At 43.6% G+C, this 14,920-nt stretch overlaps 1 protein-coding gene across 5 annotated transcripts in view; it reads left to right on the forward strand.

Annotated features, from left to right (window-relative positions):
- The window catches only part of RNF38 (ring finger protein 38), a 232,280-nt gene that overhangs the window by 172,964 nt on the left and 44,396 nt on the right, over window positions 1-14,920 (forward strand). The gene's annotated exons all lie outside the window — the stretch shown is intronic.

Raw genomic sequence — 14,920 nt, forward strand, 5'->3', positions numbered from 1 at the left:
CACCCACTTACCTCAGGGCTTTGGTTTCCATCCCCATCAAACAGTTTAAAGCCCTCTTCACTAGTTAGCAAGCCTGTCTGTGAAGATGTTCTTCTCCCTCTCTTCGTCAGGTGGATCCAGTCTCTTCTCAGCAGTCCTTCTTGGAACAACATCCTGTGGTCGAAGAAGCCAAAGCCTTGCTGGCAACACCACCTGTGCAGCCAGGTGCCTGTTCAGGCCCTTTCCCTTGACCAGAAGGATCAAAGAGCACGCGACCTGAGCCTCGGATCCCTTGCACCCAGAGCCCTGTAGTTACTTTTGATCCATTCGGGGTCTCCTCTGGCAGTATCACTGGTGCCCACGTGGATGAGCATCTTAGGGTAGTAGTCAGAGGGCCTGATGTGTCTTGGTAATAACTGTGACATCTTGGATCTGGGCTCCAGACAAGCAGTAGACTTCCCAAGATAACAGGTCAGGTTGGCAGATGACTCCCTCCGTCTCCCGCAGAAGGGAGTCTCCAACCACTATCACCCACCCCTGCTTCTTGGTGGTGGTTGTCTCAATCCTCCCCATTGAGGGTTCAGATTTTTGCTGGATGGAGCCCTTTTAAAGTTCTTTGCAGCCATACACTTCTGTGTGGTCACATCTGTAGAACCTAGAGTGCTCTCTGGAGTCAGATCAGGTGAAAATTGACACTTCTGTCTGCACCTTGCGTCTTATTTGCCAGCTGCAGTTGTGTGCAACATATGTAAAAGCAAGGTATGTGGTTTGGTGGTAGAGTGAGGATACAGTAGCACTTCTCTACTTGTATGTGGTTGGCTTAGCAAGCTGTTAAACTTGAGGCTTATTTCTGTTTAGCACAACCTATCCCATAGTTAGCATGCTGTATAATTAGAAATGTTGAGTACACAGTTTGAAATCGGTAATGGTAAATTGAGGATGGATTATGCAGATCTGAGCCAAATATTATCAGTTGCTTTTTTTTTCTGTTGCATTGTTGCTGACTTTATGTATTTTTTTTTTTTTAATCTGTTCTCCTACGGACTCAGGTTGTATAGGGTGGTAACAGTATGTTTAAAGAACAAAAATTATCGATTGCTGCTATGCAGTACCCTCATGTGATTTGGCTGTGAACCTTCATGCTGTGTATATCCTAAGTTCTCATAACTTATTTATTATGATAGAGGAGTTAATGAGAGCATGACTTGTAGTACTGACATTAAACAGAACATTAATCATGCTGTATTTTACAGATTTTTTTCAGAATTGACTTCGCAGGATTATGGCAGATAGCTGCAGTACCCAGTTAGGATGACAAATTTGACCAGATGGGTGTTAAAATTTTATATTTTAGAAGGATGTAACATAAGTCTTTAGATTCCAGTATCATTCACGTGAAAGTTAGGAAATATCTTTCATGTGGGACAAGGAGGTAAAGAGTTATGGAGTCTGGTATGCATTGGTGATGTGAGTCAGTGGTACATTTTGGAGAGGTAGCCAAGAGATATGAGTGCTGGGACCAGTTACTGCAGTGGTTATCTTCTTTACATCTGGCCTTTACATCTTGTTTAAATAGTTCTATCTGAATTTATTTTGAAGTCTAACTTCCCCATTGCTACCAAGTAATATAACACATTTCTTCTCCAAGGTTGCATTCATGAGTAGACTGTGCATTGCTCATTTTCAAAAGAGGAACTATTTTCTTAGTATAAAGATGGTAAAGTAAGGCATGAAATTAGACTTTGCATGCACAAGTAATGTGAATTGGGGGTCAGAGGATTATTTTATGTGGGAGCAAAGAAGAGAGATTTTTCATCCTGGGACTAAACTCTTTGAAAGTGTAGCAGGGAGGACTGATCAATTTGTCCTAAGCTGATTGTTGCTATCAGGGGACCAGCTCTGAAAATGGCACGGTGTTGAGAGCTTCTGTGGGAATATCTTGAAATGTGCATTGCCCTAGATCATTTTAGCAAACAGTTTGCAGATGCAGCTTCTGGGGACTGGGGAAAAAAAATAAAGGCCAAGATGAACTGGTGCCTTGAAAGAATCTAGCATGTCTTTTGTTGTTCTGTAGCATGTGTGAAAGGGTGGTATAATTGTTGCATCAACCTTCATGACCTATGGTGTACTGTAGTTTCCTATCAAATTAAACCTGACTTTTTCATGCATAAATAAAAAGGTGGATAAGAGAAGCATACTAATTAGGTGCTTTAATTGGGTATAGGGGCTGAAAGGTAAAAAGATAATGTGAATGACAAGTTCATTGTTGTGCTAGTTCATATTTTTACAGTATTTTGGGGAAAGGATGGTTATATTTTACTCTTTTTTTATTTTACAATTTTTATATTATGGTGATCAGCTCTGTATTATGTGCCCCAAATAGACTCTGATTTTTGCAAGGACTGGCATAAATTTTTGAGATCCTTCTGAATTTTTGCCTGCATGTAAAATTTTTATCCATCAGTTTAACGTAACTAATACAGAGAATTTTTGTGTTTCGCATTGCAATTTTCCAGACTTCTTGATGCAGCGTGCATTTGTTCAGGATTATTTTTCATATCATTTTGTACCATATGCTGTTTTCCATGCTAAATCTAGTTTTATTTTTGGTGTTTTTCTCATTATTTTTGATTTTCATATTTGTCCACAATCAGCAGCATCTGCAAATTACATTGTAGGATAGTAAACATATTAATAAAAATGTTTTATTACAGCCAGTCAGGACATTGGACCTTCTAATATCTTATTGCATGTCCACTGGCATTTTTAACCTGCCAGCTGAACAAAAAGTTGATGAGAGATTTTTGAGGACTTCAGGAATTATTATAATGTAGAGGAGGTAGAAAGGGGGGGGAAGAACTGGCCTAAGTACTTGAATAGATTTTTGGAGGCTGGTGTTTCACTCTGTTCTAAAGTTTTACTGTTTTCAAAACGGCCAAAACTGGTTTAAGATGAACCTGAATGGATGTAGTATCAGACTTAACTGATTTAGGTTAAGTGGTTGGTTGGTTGGTTGGTTGGTAACTTCTGCCCCAGATCCCCTCAGATTGAAGTTAACTCACAGTCCCCTAGCATCCCAGGATGCCTTGCACCTCCCTGCAAATTTTGTCGCAATGGGGGGCAAGCTATCCCTAGCCCAAGCTGTCTGCTCCAGCCAAGCAGGGAGGCATGCTCTAGCACCCCCAGGCTTCTGGCCTGGGCCACTGCAGGCATGTTGTTGCATTTCCAGACTCAAAAGTGAATGCCTGTTCATTTGTTTATTGGTTCAATCTATGCAATTTAACCTAACCTGCAAAGATTGAATCTATTTCAGCCTTGGGCTTTTTGACTGTCTGTACTTAGCCTTGAGATTTTGAAACTACTATCAAGTGACTCTAAAATACAAAGATTGTGAAGATCTGGCTGTCAAAAACATTTGAGTTAGTTTAATATTAGTGTTCATTCTTTTCATTTGGGAATTACATCCTCTCATTTATAAACGTTTATTTACCTAGTGTTCTATTACCAACTTTTTTTTTTTTTTTTGCACAATTCTCTATGCAAGCCTTAGTGTGATTTGACTGATTTTCATCTTTGAGTACAGTTTTAAAATGTGGGATACTCTTTACCATGTAAACTTCTTTCCTGACCCCCAACTTAACAAAGCTAGAAAATTCCTTTGTTTAGGTTTTCAGTCCTCCAGACTGGAAGAAGCATCGACTGGTTGATCTCTTCACACCTTGCTAAACATTCTTTTGTCAGCCACTTCCTTTCTAACAGGATTGGGCCTGTATGTCATGGTTAGAGACCTACTGAGATTTCACAGTGATGAGGGGAGGGGATAAGGCATGACAGACAGCCTTTGCAGCCAATCAGCAATGAGGGGCAGAGCCACCAAGGCCCCATGGTCAATTGCCCCACAAAAGTGGCAGCTGACCCTGTGATCTCCCCGATTTTAAATCAGCCAGCCATCTCGAGTTGGGTAGATCCCTCGAGGGTCATGGTTCAATAGCCAGGAAGTAGGTCCATATAACAAATGGATATGGGAGAAGTGAGGCCACCCAGCAGTTAGCTTGTTGAGTGACTGGACTATTCTTCATTTATAGCACTATTTTTAAAATTTCTTGTAATGTTTTTGATTCAAACACTACTTCTAGTTAACGTTTATTAAACTGTTTAAAAGCTTCAAAGAGTAGACAAGGTTCAAGGCAAAATCCTCCAGAGTTGTGGTATGTTACTACTAGGTGCAAACTATTTAAAAGGAGAAAAGGCAACATACATAAAACCCTCACTGAATTATATTAATTCTTGCAAGCCTTTTGAGAGGGAAAACCTAAGACCTTCTCTGAGGATCTATTGAATTACGTCAAAGAGAAGTCTTCATCAATCTGGCTCTTGACAGCTGTTTGTGGAGTGGACAGCGAAGGCTTGTTTTTACTGGAGAACAGGGAAAAAAGTCTTAGAGAAATGCTGAAAGATTTTAGTTGGGTTCCTCTTGTAGCAACAAGAAAACTAGTAGGTAGACCTCGGGGCTCTAGTGCTAGTTTTGGGGGGCGTTTCTTATCTTTAACACGCACAAGTTTCTCTGGCTTACTTCTTGGAGGTCTAGTGTCTCACTCACCCTACATAAGAAATACCATTTATTGCAGGAGTGGTAAAATATGGCCCACAAGCTGGATCCAGCCTGCCAATTGATTGGATCCTATCCGTGGCACTGTGCATGGGATTGAACTCCTGGCCCTGGCATACGTGCACAGCTCCCTGGCAGGGATTCTCCTGGTGCAGCTGCAGTTGCCAGGGTACTGCTTGGTTCCCCCTACCTCCATTGGCTCCTCCTACTCCTCCTTCCCCTGCTGTGCTGCTCCAGGTGGGGGGGAAACTGCAGCCAGATAGCTCCTGTTCCAGTACATGGCTCTCCAGCTTCTGGCCCCCTTGTACCCACTCGGTTGCCCACATGTGGCTTCTCATCATGCCGGGCTGGTGGAGCAGGTGGAAGGTGGCTAGGAGCTGAAGCTACAGCCCTGCACACTGGGGCAGGAGACGCCCAGCTGCAGTTTTCGCACCCCCCCAGCCCAGAGTGGCACAGCAGGGGCAGGAGGAGAAGGAACCATTGGAGGCAGGAAGATCTGAGCAGTACCCAGACAGCTGTGTCTGCTTTGGGATCAGCCCCTCTGGGAAGCTGTGTGTGTGGGCCAGGGGTGGGAGCATGGCGTAAGTTGCCCTGGGTGGGAGTGGGTGGGACTCAGCCCCATGCAGAGCACCATGGGGACAGATCCAGCCAGCAGCTGGACTCCACATTTCCCAGCAGTTAGCTGGACAGGGAGCTGTTCTGGGACTGGGATCTTGCAGCGGTGACTCTGGGCTGGAGCCAGGGCAGAGCTGCGATCAGCTGCCTGCACACCCTGAGCAGGAACATGTCAGCAGCAGATTTCAGCTCTGCCCTGGATCCAGCCCATGCTGTTACTGCCACACAATCTAGCCCTGGCCCCACTCGCATGCTCTGCCAGCACTTCTTGGGCCAGTCTCCATGGAAACCCTGACCCCATGTTGTCATGGCCCTGCCACTCCTGGGGTCTGCATGGAAACCTGCTGGAGTGATAGAGGCAGGGGCTGCTGTGAAATGGAATCCATCGCAGGCCCAATTTGGGCCATGGGCCACACTTTGCCCACCCATGGTTTGTATACACTACTCAAAAATAATAAATCAGGACAGTTTTTAAAAAATAAAACTAAAATGTTATAGTAGATGTTTGATTTCTAGAATACAATTTGTTTTTTATCTATAATTTATTATAAAATAATACTTTCTAATAGATTGTGTGTGGCCCTCGACAGCTTACTGAAACTCATTAAGTGGCCCTCCAGCCAAAATAATTGCCCACCCCAATTCAGTGGGTTGGACTATAGGTCCATCTTGCCCAATATCCTGTGTCACACTGGCAGAGTGGATGCTGAAAGGGAGAGTGAGCAGGGTATGACTAGGGTTTTCTCCCTGTTCTTTCACTTGCAGCCTCCAGCATTTAAGGTCTAGGAAGTTTCGCTTCAGAGGCTGTACCCCCGACTTCAGTGTTCACTGATGCAACCTTTTCTCCCAAAATCTGTCTGTTCCCTTTTTGGATCTGGCTAAATGTCAGCTTCCACATTTTATTATATATTATATATATTCCACATATCTTGTGCCAATGAGTTCCACATTTTAATTGCATGCTGTATGAAAAAGTTTCCTTTTTGTTTTAAACTTACTACTTAATAGCTTCATTTTGTGACCCCTAGTTCTTATATTGAGTGAGAGAGTAATACATCCCTATTTGCTTTCTCTTCACCATTTAGTATTTTGTAAAACTTTATCATGCTCCCTGTAATAGTTTCATAGTGGGTAGGGTCGGAAGGGACCTGAGGAGATCATCTAGTCTGACCCCCTGCCGTGGCAGAAAAGAGTACTGGGGTCAAACGACCCCGGCCAGATGTTCGTCCAGCCTCCTTTTAAAGACCCCCAGGTTAGGAGCCAGCACCACTTCTTTTGCAAGTTGGTTCCAGGTCTAGCCACCCTGACAGTGAAATAGCGCTTCCTAATGTCTAGCCTGAAACTACCCTCCGCTAGCTTGTGTCCGCTATTTCTTGTAACTCCCGGGAGTGCTCAGGGGAACAGGGACTCTCCCGATGCCTGCTGGTCCCCCTTGACTAGGTTGTAGACTGCCACTAGATGGCCTCTCAGCCTTCTCTTTTGGAGGCTGAACAGGTTCAGGTCCCTCAGCTTCTCCTCATAGGGCCTGCCCTGCTGCCCCCGATCATGCGGGTGGCCCTCCTTTGGACCCTCTGTCAAGTGTCTCTTTTTCTAAACTAGATGGACCGAGCCTCTTTTTGTCTCTCCTCATATGGAAGCCCCTCCATACCACTAATCACTTTTCTTTGCCCTTCTCCGTACCTTGTCTAGCTCTTCTATCTTTTCTGAGGTGTGGAGACCAAAACTGTGTACAATATTCAAGGTGTGGATGCACCATGGATTTATAAAAGGGTGTAATGATACTTTGTGTTGTTTACAATTCCCTTCTTAACCGTTTATATTTTGTTTACTTTTTTGATGGTTGCTGACCACTGAGCTGATGTTTTTAGCAAACTGTCCACAATGTCTCCCAGGTCTCTTCCCTGTGTGGTAACAGCTAGTGTCGAGCCCATCTTGACTTAAATAGCAACTTTTAAGATTAGCCCTATAGCAGAAGTGAGCTTGTGCCACTGTACTTGACTAGCCTGTCCTGGTTGGAACAAAAGGAGAGGAGTGTAGCAGAGTCACTGTCCACGTGTGGGACATCTTTGCTCTCCCAGGAAAAAGGAGTTAGAATTGACAGTTGGAATCTATATAAAGAAATTGCTTGTGCTGCCTCGGTTGGTGTCTCCTCTTGCTAGGGATAGGATGCTTTTCAATAGACTGTTATCAAGGCATAGTGATCACAGTTGTAGCATTTTATCCTTTGGTCCTGCCCAACTCTCACCCATGTTAGGAATTATTTTTCGGTAGGATAAAAGCCATGGGAAGGTCTTCTTGTAGTGTAGCGGTTTGTTCCATTCCTTTTTGTTTTGTTTTGTTTTTCAAAAGCAAATTAAAATATTAACTCTGTTTTTTCAAATGTAAGCTTCATTTTTATCATGGAAAATTAACCTGGTAGTTCCATAAGCAAATAATTTTCCCCGCACTGGCAACAACTTAGCAAAATATATTCGGAAGATAAGAGTTGTATAGCCTTGTCATATTAGCAGGCTGATTTGAAAATGGACGTTTGGTCACACTAGACAACCCCCAGTCATCGTAACAGCCAACACAGGGTGAAAAACAAAGGCTCTGGAATTAAATTGCTCAAATGTTACCAACACCTATTGAGTAAAATGTAAGGGGTTGTCTTGATCATTTTGTGTTGTAAGCATATTGTTTCAAAGTAGATATGGTCACCCAAATGAAATGGACCAAAAGGAAACGTATCTGGAAAATTGTGCTTTTTTTTTTTTTTTTTAATATTGGGAAGGCTAAAACTTACGAAATTAGAATATCATTCTGGTCAGCTACGTAGCCTAGAGGGATATGCTAGTTTTTTGTTTTGGTTGCAGTTTCCCTGACCACCTGGCCAATGAAGTTGAAGCCAGCGCTTATAAGAACTTGGAGTGACAATGGTTACAGTTAATGCATCTTTCAGTGGCATGCCTTTTTAAAGTGTTTTTCTTTGACTAAGCCTGGTTTGCTTTTTTTGATAGGTATTTTCTTAACTTGTGAAGTTCTCTGTGATATGAATTTTAAATAAATTTCAGTTGTCTGTGAGCATATTGTAGTATGTCAGATGGCTAGGGGCTTTGAGGGAGGGGAGGGGGTTAACACGATAGGACCTGTGAGCAACAACAGAAGCATTTTGGGGAAACTGAGGAGAACCAGGTGAAACCTGTAAAGTTGCTATATGTCTAGATTTCTGCAGGATCATCCTGATTTGTCTTGGGTGCATCCCAAGCTGCAAATACATTTTAGGCTAAAAAAAAACATTGCTGCTTTTCAACTATCTTCCTGCAAGACTTTAAGGGTTGAAACTTGAGGAGGCAAAACTGAAAAGGTTGAGTTTTGAATGCTAATACAGAAGCAAATAGAAGGGATAGCTGATTTATATTATTTTCTAGATGAGCCTCATTGGAACACAGGCCCAGAACTGGTTTATCTGTGTCAGCAGAAGTAGGGGTGCTGCAGAAGTAGGGGTCCCTGCCTGCTCTGAGGAAAGGGTGTGCATTTTCATAGGCAAGTAATGACTACTTCTGGACAAATAAAATGCAAGAAAAATGGGTTCTGAAAACCGTTGCATCCAGCCTTTGCTAGGCAACTTCATCTTCCATGGTGTTTTTAACAGGAACAGTAAAATGTATGGAGATGGACTAAGAGGAACTTCCTGCCCATTACTCACAAACGGGCCCAAAAAGAAGCCCAGATAAAAGCAGAGAGGGTATCTTCAGTTTCTGGTGACGTGTAAATCTAGTAAAATTAATCCAGTGGCTCGGTTTACTAAACTCACTTCCCAACCTTCTAATCTCCAGTTGCCCAAATTACACTCAACAGCAGCTGTTTATAGTGTTTCCCTTTAGTGCTTAATATCTACAAATGCAAGACTCTTACCACCTTAATTTTGCTCAACATTCTGGACAGATATTTTTGTAATTAGGTGCAGATTTAAAAAAAAAAAAGAAAGCATCTATCTAGTGGCCTGTAAACCTACCTTGCCTATTTTTTCCCCATTATTTGGAAATATAATGATTTAGGTTTCAATTCACTTGCCTACCAAAACTTTCTAGGTCATATATTCTGCTGGGGTAATAATTGTGTGTCTAGTTCATAAACCTTAGAGCACAAATACCTCTAGCTACTCAAACTGCCATGTTAACACACCACTTGCCATGCAAGCTTTTATTACAAGTGTAAAATGCACTTAATTATAATAGATTTATTATATTCTGAAATCTGTTATTCCATTGAATAAATATTACATAGTAAAGAACAGAGATACATAGTATATATACTGCTGTTGTTTGTTTAGGTCAAATTACACACATCAGCAACACTGAATTTGGAAAAGGAAGATTCTGAAAGTATTTTAATCTCAGTTTTGTGACAGATTTCTTCCTCTTCATACTGGAAAAAAACTGAATAAGTTGTCTGTTCTGTAAATACAAAACCTTATATTAAAATGACACTGGCTAAACCCCATGAAAAGCCACTGCCACCATAATAATTTACAAAGACACTGTCACTGTCGTTGTTGATATTCTGTCAGTAGCATTTTTGGCTCCTGCTGGTTTGTCAAATCAGCGATACTCATGAGCAGTGACAATAGATATCTGTGCACATAGAAAATCTACCCAAGGATTTAGGGTCTCGCCACAGATTTCCCATGGTTTTTGTGATGTTCTAGACAGCATATTCATTTTATGATCAGAACTATTTTAATGCAAGAACACGAATGAATGTAGTGTTCTGTGGGTGCAGACTTTTCAGTTTATTTGGTTATATAGGAATTGTAATTATGGTTAAAGTATCAATATAGTTAGCAGTCATCAGAGCTAACTTTTTTTTTCATTGCTGATTTCTCTTTTGAGAAACAGCTTTCTAGTTGTTTTCATCCATAAAGGCTAGAAGTACTTGTTGGACCTTTGTGAAGGAAGGACTCTAGGGATAGGCCTCTCTTTGATCCATGAAAAAGTTTAGCAAGATTGTCTTATGAGTCTTCTCTGTGGGAATTAAGCTGATGATAGGGAAAGGAAAGGACATATTTGTTATCAGCTGTGACTTATATCTGGTCCCCTTCTCTGACTGCATCAACTGTATCAAGCAGTTACCTCAATACGGAAGGCTCTGCCTAGTCTTTACAGTTTGAAGGAGAGTACATCAAGGTCTATACCGGGGTGGACAATTATTTTGGCTAGAGGGTCGCTTAATGTGTTTTGATGAGCTGTCGAAGGCCAAGGTTAGCGTCCCCTGGTCATCATCTTGGAATCGGAAGTCCTGACCTTTTGCCACCAGAGGTGCTTCACTGCGCATGGGGGTGAGGGGCGAAGAAGCAGCCCAGTCTGGCTATTGCATGGGGCTCCCTGCAGCTCCTGCACTCACGTGCCACCTGTAGAAGCCCAGTGTGATGGACCTGGCTGTCTTTGCAGCTCCCTGCCATGCAGGTCCTGGGACTCCGTGGGGAAGCAGGGGCCAGGGCTCCCCTCTACTTCTGGCGGAGTCCCGGGACCTGTGCAGCAGAAAGCAGCAAAGGCAGCCAGCTCCATCTTGCGGGGCTTCCCCCAGTGGCGAACGAGTGTGGGAGCTGCATGTGCACTGTGGGTATCCCCATGCAATAGAGGTGGACCATCTTGCCATGTGCAGCACTGGCTGGAGCCATGCACCACCAGAGGCAGTGCCTGCACCAGGCATGAGTGCCCCAAACATCATTGTCGTCTGCTGCTGCTGGTGGGAGCTGTGCACCCGGGGGGAGGGGGAGGATGGGGAGGAGTGTGTGGGAGGGTCCCTACATCCCCCCACCCTCCTTCGCACCTGCCCAGCCAAACTGTGTGCTCCCACTGTCCCCCGGGGCGTGGAGTCAGCACTGCTCCCAGCCCCATGCTCCTCTGCTCAGCTGTAGCTCCCCCACCCCCGCCACTTCCCTACCTGGTGCCTGGAGCAAGCGGGACACAGGGGAAGCCGAGCAGGTCCCTCAGCGGTTGTGGCAGTGGTAGCAGAAGCCCTGCCTGAAAGATGTGTGTTGGCTGGGCCGGGCCCTTCTGCACACAAGGGTGAGAGCAAGGTGCAATAAGATTATGCTGGTGGGGCGGGAAGGTGTATGTGAGTGCCTCGCTTCCACCTTCATGGGTAGGGTTTGGTGGGGTACAATTAGTTGGTGGGAATCTGCCGGCCAGATGAAATTGCCTGGTGGGCCAGATCTGCTCACCCGTATTTTCCTCACCCCTGCTCTATACCCATATTATTGTCCTGGTAAAAACTTCTAGTTTAAAAAGCCTGGAGTTTTGGTGAAGTTTATATTATTACGTTTAGGATGATGATCACTCTTTAGATGTGTCTTATGCAAAATAACGATCAAAAGCAATTTAAAGGCATAATAAGCCATCACTTCAGCAGGAGCTGGACTTCATGGCAACTCATAGTAAATGGTACAAGGAAAAGACTCATTATTTTACAGATGGGTCAGCTTTTTGCTGAATAGTATGTCACATTGCCTACTACTAGCACTGCTGATGATATGAAACCATAGTACATAAGGTTAGCGATCATAGGGGAAACACCTGTTTTGAGTTTCCTGGTTCATCTAGATTTAATTTTCAACTCTAACTTTGTCTTGGTTTCAACCTCATTTTTTAATGGCAACCAGAAACCTCTATTCCAAAGCTTTCTGACATGGTCATTTTGAAATGAAACACTTTGCTTGTGCTAAAGCTCCTCACTCTTAACGGTTATTTCTGACCTAACTTTTTTAGTGCTTTGCTTTTTTAATATTTTTTTTAATTAAAAACTAAGTAAACTGTCTTCCACAGCTATCATAGCAGTGTCATTCTCTTCTTATTTCTTAACTGGCAGCAGCCAAAATACGAAACCCAGAATGACCTGTCAGCAAAAGCTACTGTCCAGGGATTCTGCGATGGCTTGTGGAATAGCAACGTCATCTGGGTTGGGGTGGAAAACTTTGTTTAGGACTTGGGGAGTTGACAGTATTGCAACAAATGATTTACTGTGTAAACGTATTACTTCTTTGCAGCTGCTAATACTTAGATTAAATAATTGCCCTCATTGTGTACACCTAGCATAAATCAATTGAATTTGTCTTGTAAACTAATCAAAATGTATATGGAATATCTTTCTACTACTAAGTCCTTGCTATTTTTTCTAGCATACTCCTGTAATCCTTGTTACAGTCATCACAGGGGAATTGGTTTCTTAATTAAGACCAAGGAAAAAGTATCAGTATGTGTTTTGTTTTGTTTTTAACAACATCAATTTATGAAGTTTTAGGGTTTAGCTTCAGGTTATTTGGTTTTCACTGCAGAAAAACATAATTGGGTTTTAAAAGCATGCTTTTATATGTAGTTCAGAAAATTATTTCATCTCTATTTTTCTTTCTAATGGCAAACAAGTTGGAATGGAAATACTGTTGCTTAACATAGATAGCAATTAGCACTTGTTTTGGAGTAGCTGTGCTAAGCAGTAATTTGGAATGATGATGAAGGGTAACCACTTCAGCAGTTTTTGCATCTCTGCCATCTTCTATAACTGATCTACAAGAACTAGTTTTGAAAAAAGATAAATTCCAAGCTCCAAAGATGAAATAATCAAAGAATCGTTTTCCAGGAGTAAATCTGATTTCTTGGGCCAGGAGGGGAAATGGGGAGTATAAAATCAGGCACCTACCTGGGGCATTAAATTATGGTATTAACAACTGGAGTTACCTTCTGAAAGAGGGGTACAATGTGCAGCAGTTAAAGTACAGTGTGCATGGGAGCAGTGTGGGCAGCATGCAGGGTTGTGCCCCTCCCTGCTGCCCCTGCCCACAAGGGAAGTGTGGCCAGGGGAGCTTGGAGTGGCAGGCAGCTTTCTGTGCTCCTCGCTGTGCCCTGCCACACTGGGTTCCCCACACTGCCCTGCAGAAGCAGTGGGGAGCATAGCCGGTGTCTGCTGCCTCCTCAGAGCCCTGGGCTGGGGCTGGGAGGTGGCTGGGGCTGGGGAGGCAGCAGCTGTTTGCAGCCTCCCAGCTGCAGCCAGCCCAGGTTCTGGGTAGCTGCTGATAGCCACAGAACCTGGGCTGGGGGGCAGGGGCTTTGGGTGGGGGCAAGTGGGAGCAGGGCTGGGGGGGCAGGGGCTTTGGATGGGGGGCAAGGGGCATGAGCAGGGCTGGGGGGCAGGGGCACGTGGGGGACAAGGGGCAGCAGGACTGGAGGGCAGGAGCTTTGGGTGAGGGGTAAGGGGCACAAGCAGGGCATCCTTCCATGTACCCCCTGCCCTCGTTTTGTTTTTCTGTCATGCCAGCACTCCAGCACCTTGCAAGGTAGGCATTATGGGGTTTTTTGGCACTCTAGCCAAAAATCGTTGCCTACCCCTGTCTTACACTATAAGGTGCTGTGCATATTAATGTTATTTACGGGTGTAAAGAACTTTTGGCCAACCTCTCATTCAAAAATTAGTGATGAGGAGAAGAATGTTTGTTCCCTTGCATTGCTTAGTCCTTGACCTCCTCTACGCAGTAGATTTATACCAGAATTAATGTGTTAATCACAGCATAAATTATGAGAATGTTACATGTGCACCCAATTTAAAGTGCCATAGAAGGGCAAACCAGCCATAAAATTGTTCCACATATGAAGTAGAAGAATTCTGTGGCTGGTTTATATGGTGCTGATTTGTTAACTTCCACTAGGGACCTCACCAGCATCTGGAACTGGCCTTAGTGTGACCCCTGCTTGGCTGACAATCAGCTGATTGTCAGCTCCAGCCCCACAGCTGTGGGCACCCAGCTTTTCAGTCATAATTCTGGGCTCTTCTTGCACTGGCAAGTAGGGCATGGTTTGGGATCTGATCCCAACAATCACACCTTCTGCCATACGTATTTGTCATGGTAGGAGGAGCAATTGTTAGCATCTGGGATCAGATCCCTGGGCATGTTTAAATGAACATCTGCCAGGGCCCCTTGAGGCATCTACAGGAGCTGATGGCAAGAAAGCAGTTTGTATTAGTCTGTTTAGTGCAGGGCCCAGGCAGTTATTTCAGGCGGGGGGCTGCTTACTGAGTTTTGGCAAACCATCGAGGGTCGCATGACGGGCAGCCAGGGGCAGATAAATATTTATTTTCTAAATTTTTTATGGGCCCCATGGACCGGATAGAATGGCCTGGTGGGCCGCATCCGACCCACAGGCCGCATTTTGCCCATCCCTGCTTTAGTGTATGGGTACCTGCAGCTTCACTAAAGTATTGGAATATGTCAGGACTTCTCCTGAAAAGTTGCTTGGTGATTATAGTGTTTGGTTGCTGCTGTTTGTCACCAAATTTGAACAAGTAACCAAGGGAGACAAAGTTCCATATCACCTGTATTCAGTTTCCCTGATCTATCCAGTTCAGCTTGCACTTTTTTTTTATAGTAAAAAAGTCCATTCATGTAACTAGAGCCTTCCACTGACAAATCAAAGCTATCTTGTGGTCAGATTCTCATTAAATGCTTGTTAATTACCAATATAACATTAACAACAAGTTAAAAGATATGAGACTCCTCTGAGCTGAGTTAGCAGAACTAAAATTGGCTGCAATACAAATCAAATGGCTAATAAGCTGTTATAGTGATCATCCACCTGGTAGGTACCAGGTGCACATGTTGAGCTAGAACACCATATGACAACCTGTTTAATGATTGACAAATATGGATCCCACTGACATGAAATTTGTGCTTATCTAGCATCC

Source organism: Alligator mississippiensis, chromosome 3 (assembly GCF_030867095.1).
Source record: "Alligator mississippiensis isolate rAllMis1 chromosome 3, rAllMis1, whole genome shotgun sequence".
In the NCBI taxonomy this organism is placed as follows: Eukaryota; Metazoa; Chordata; order Crocodylia; family Alligatoridae; genus Alligator; species Alligator mississippiensis.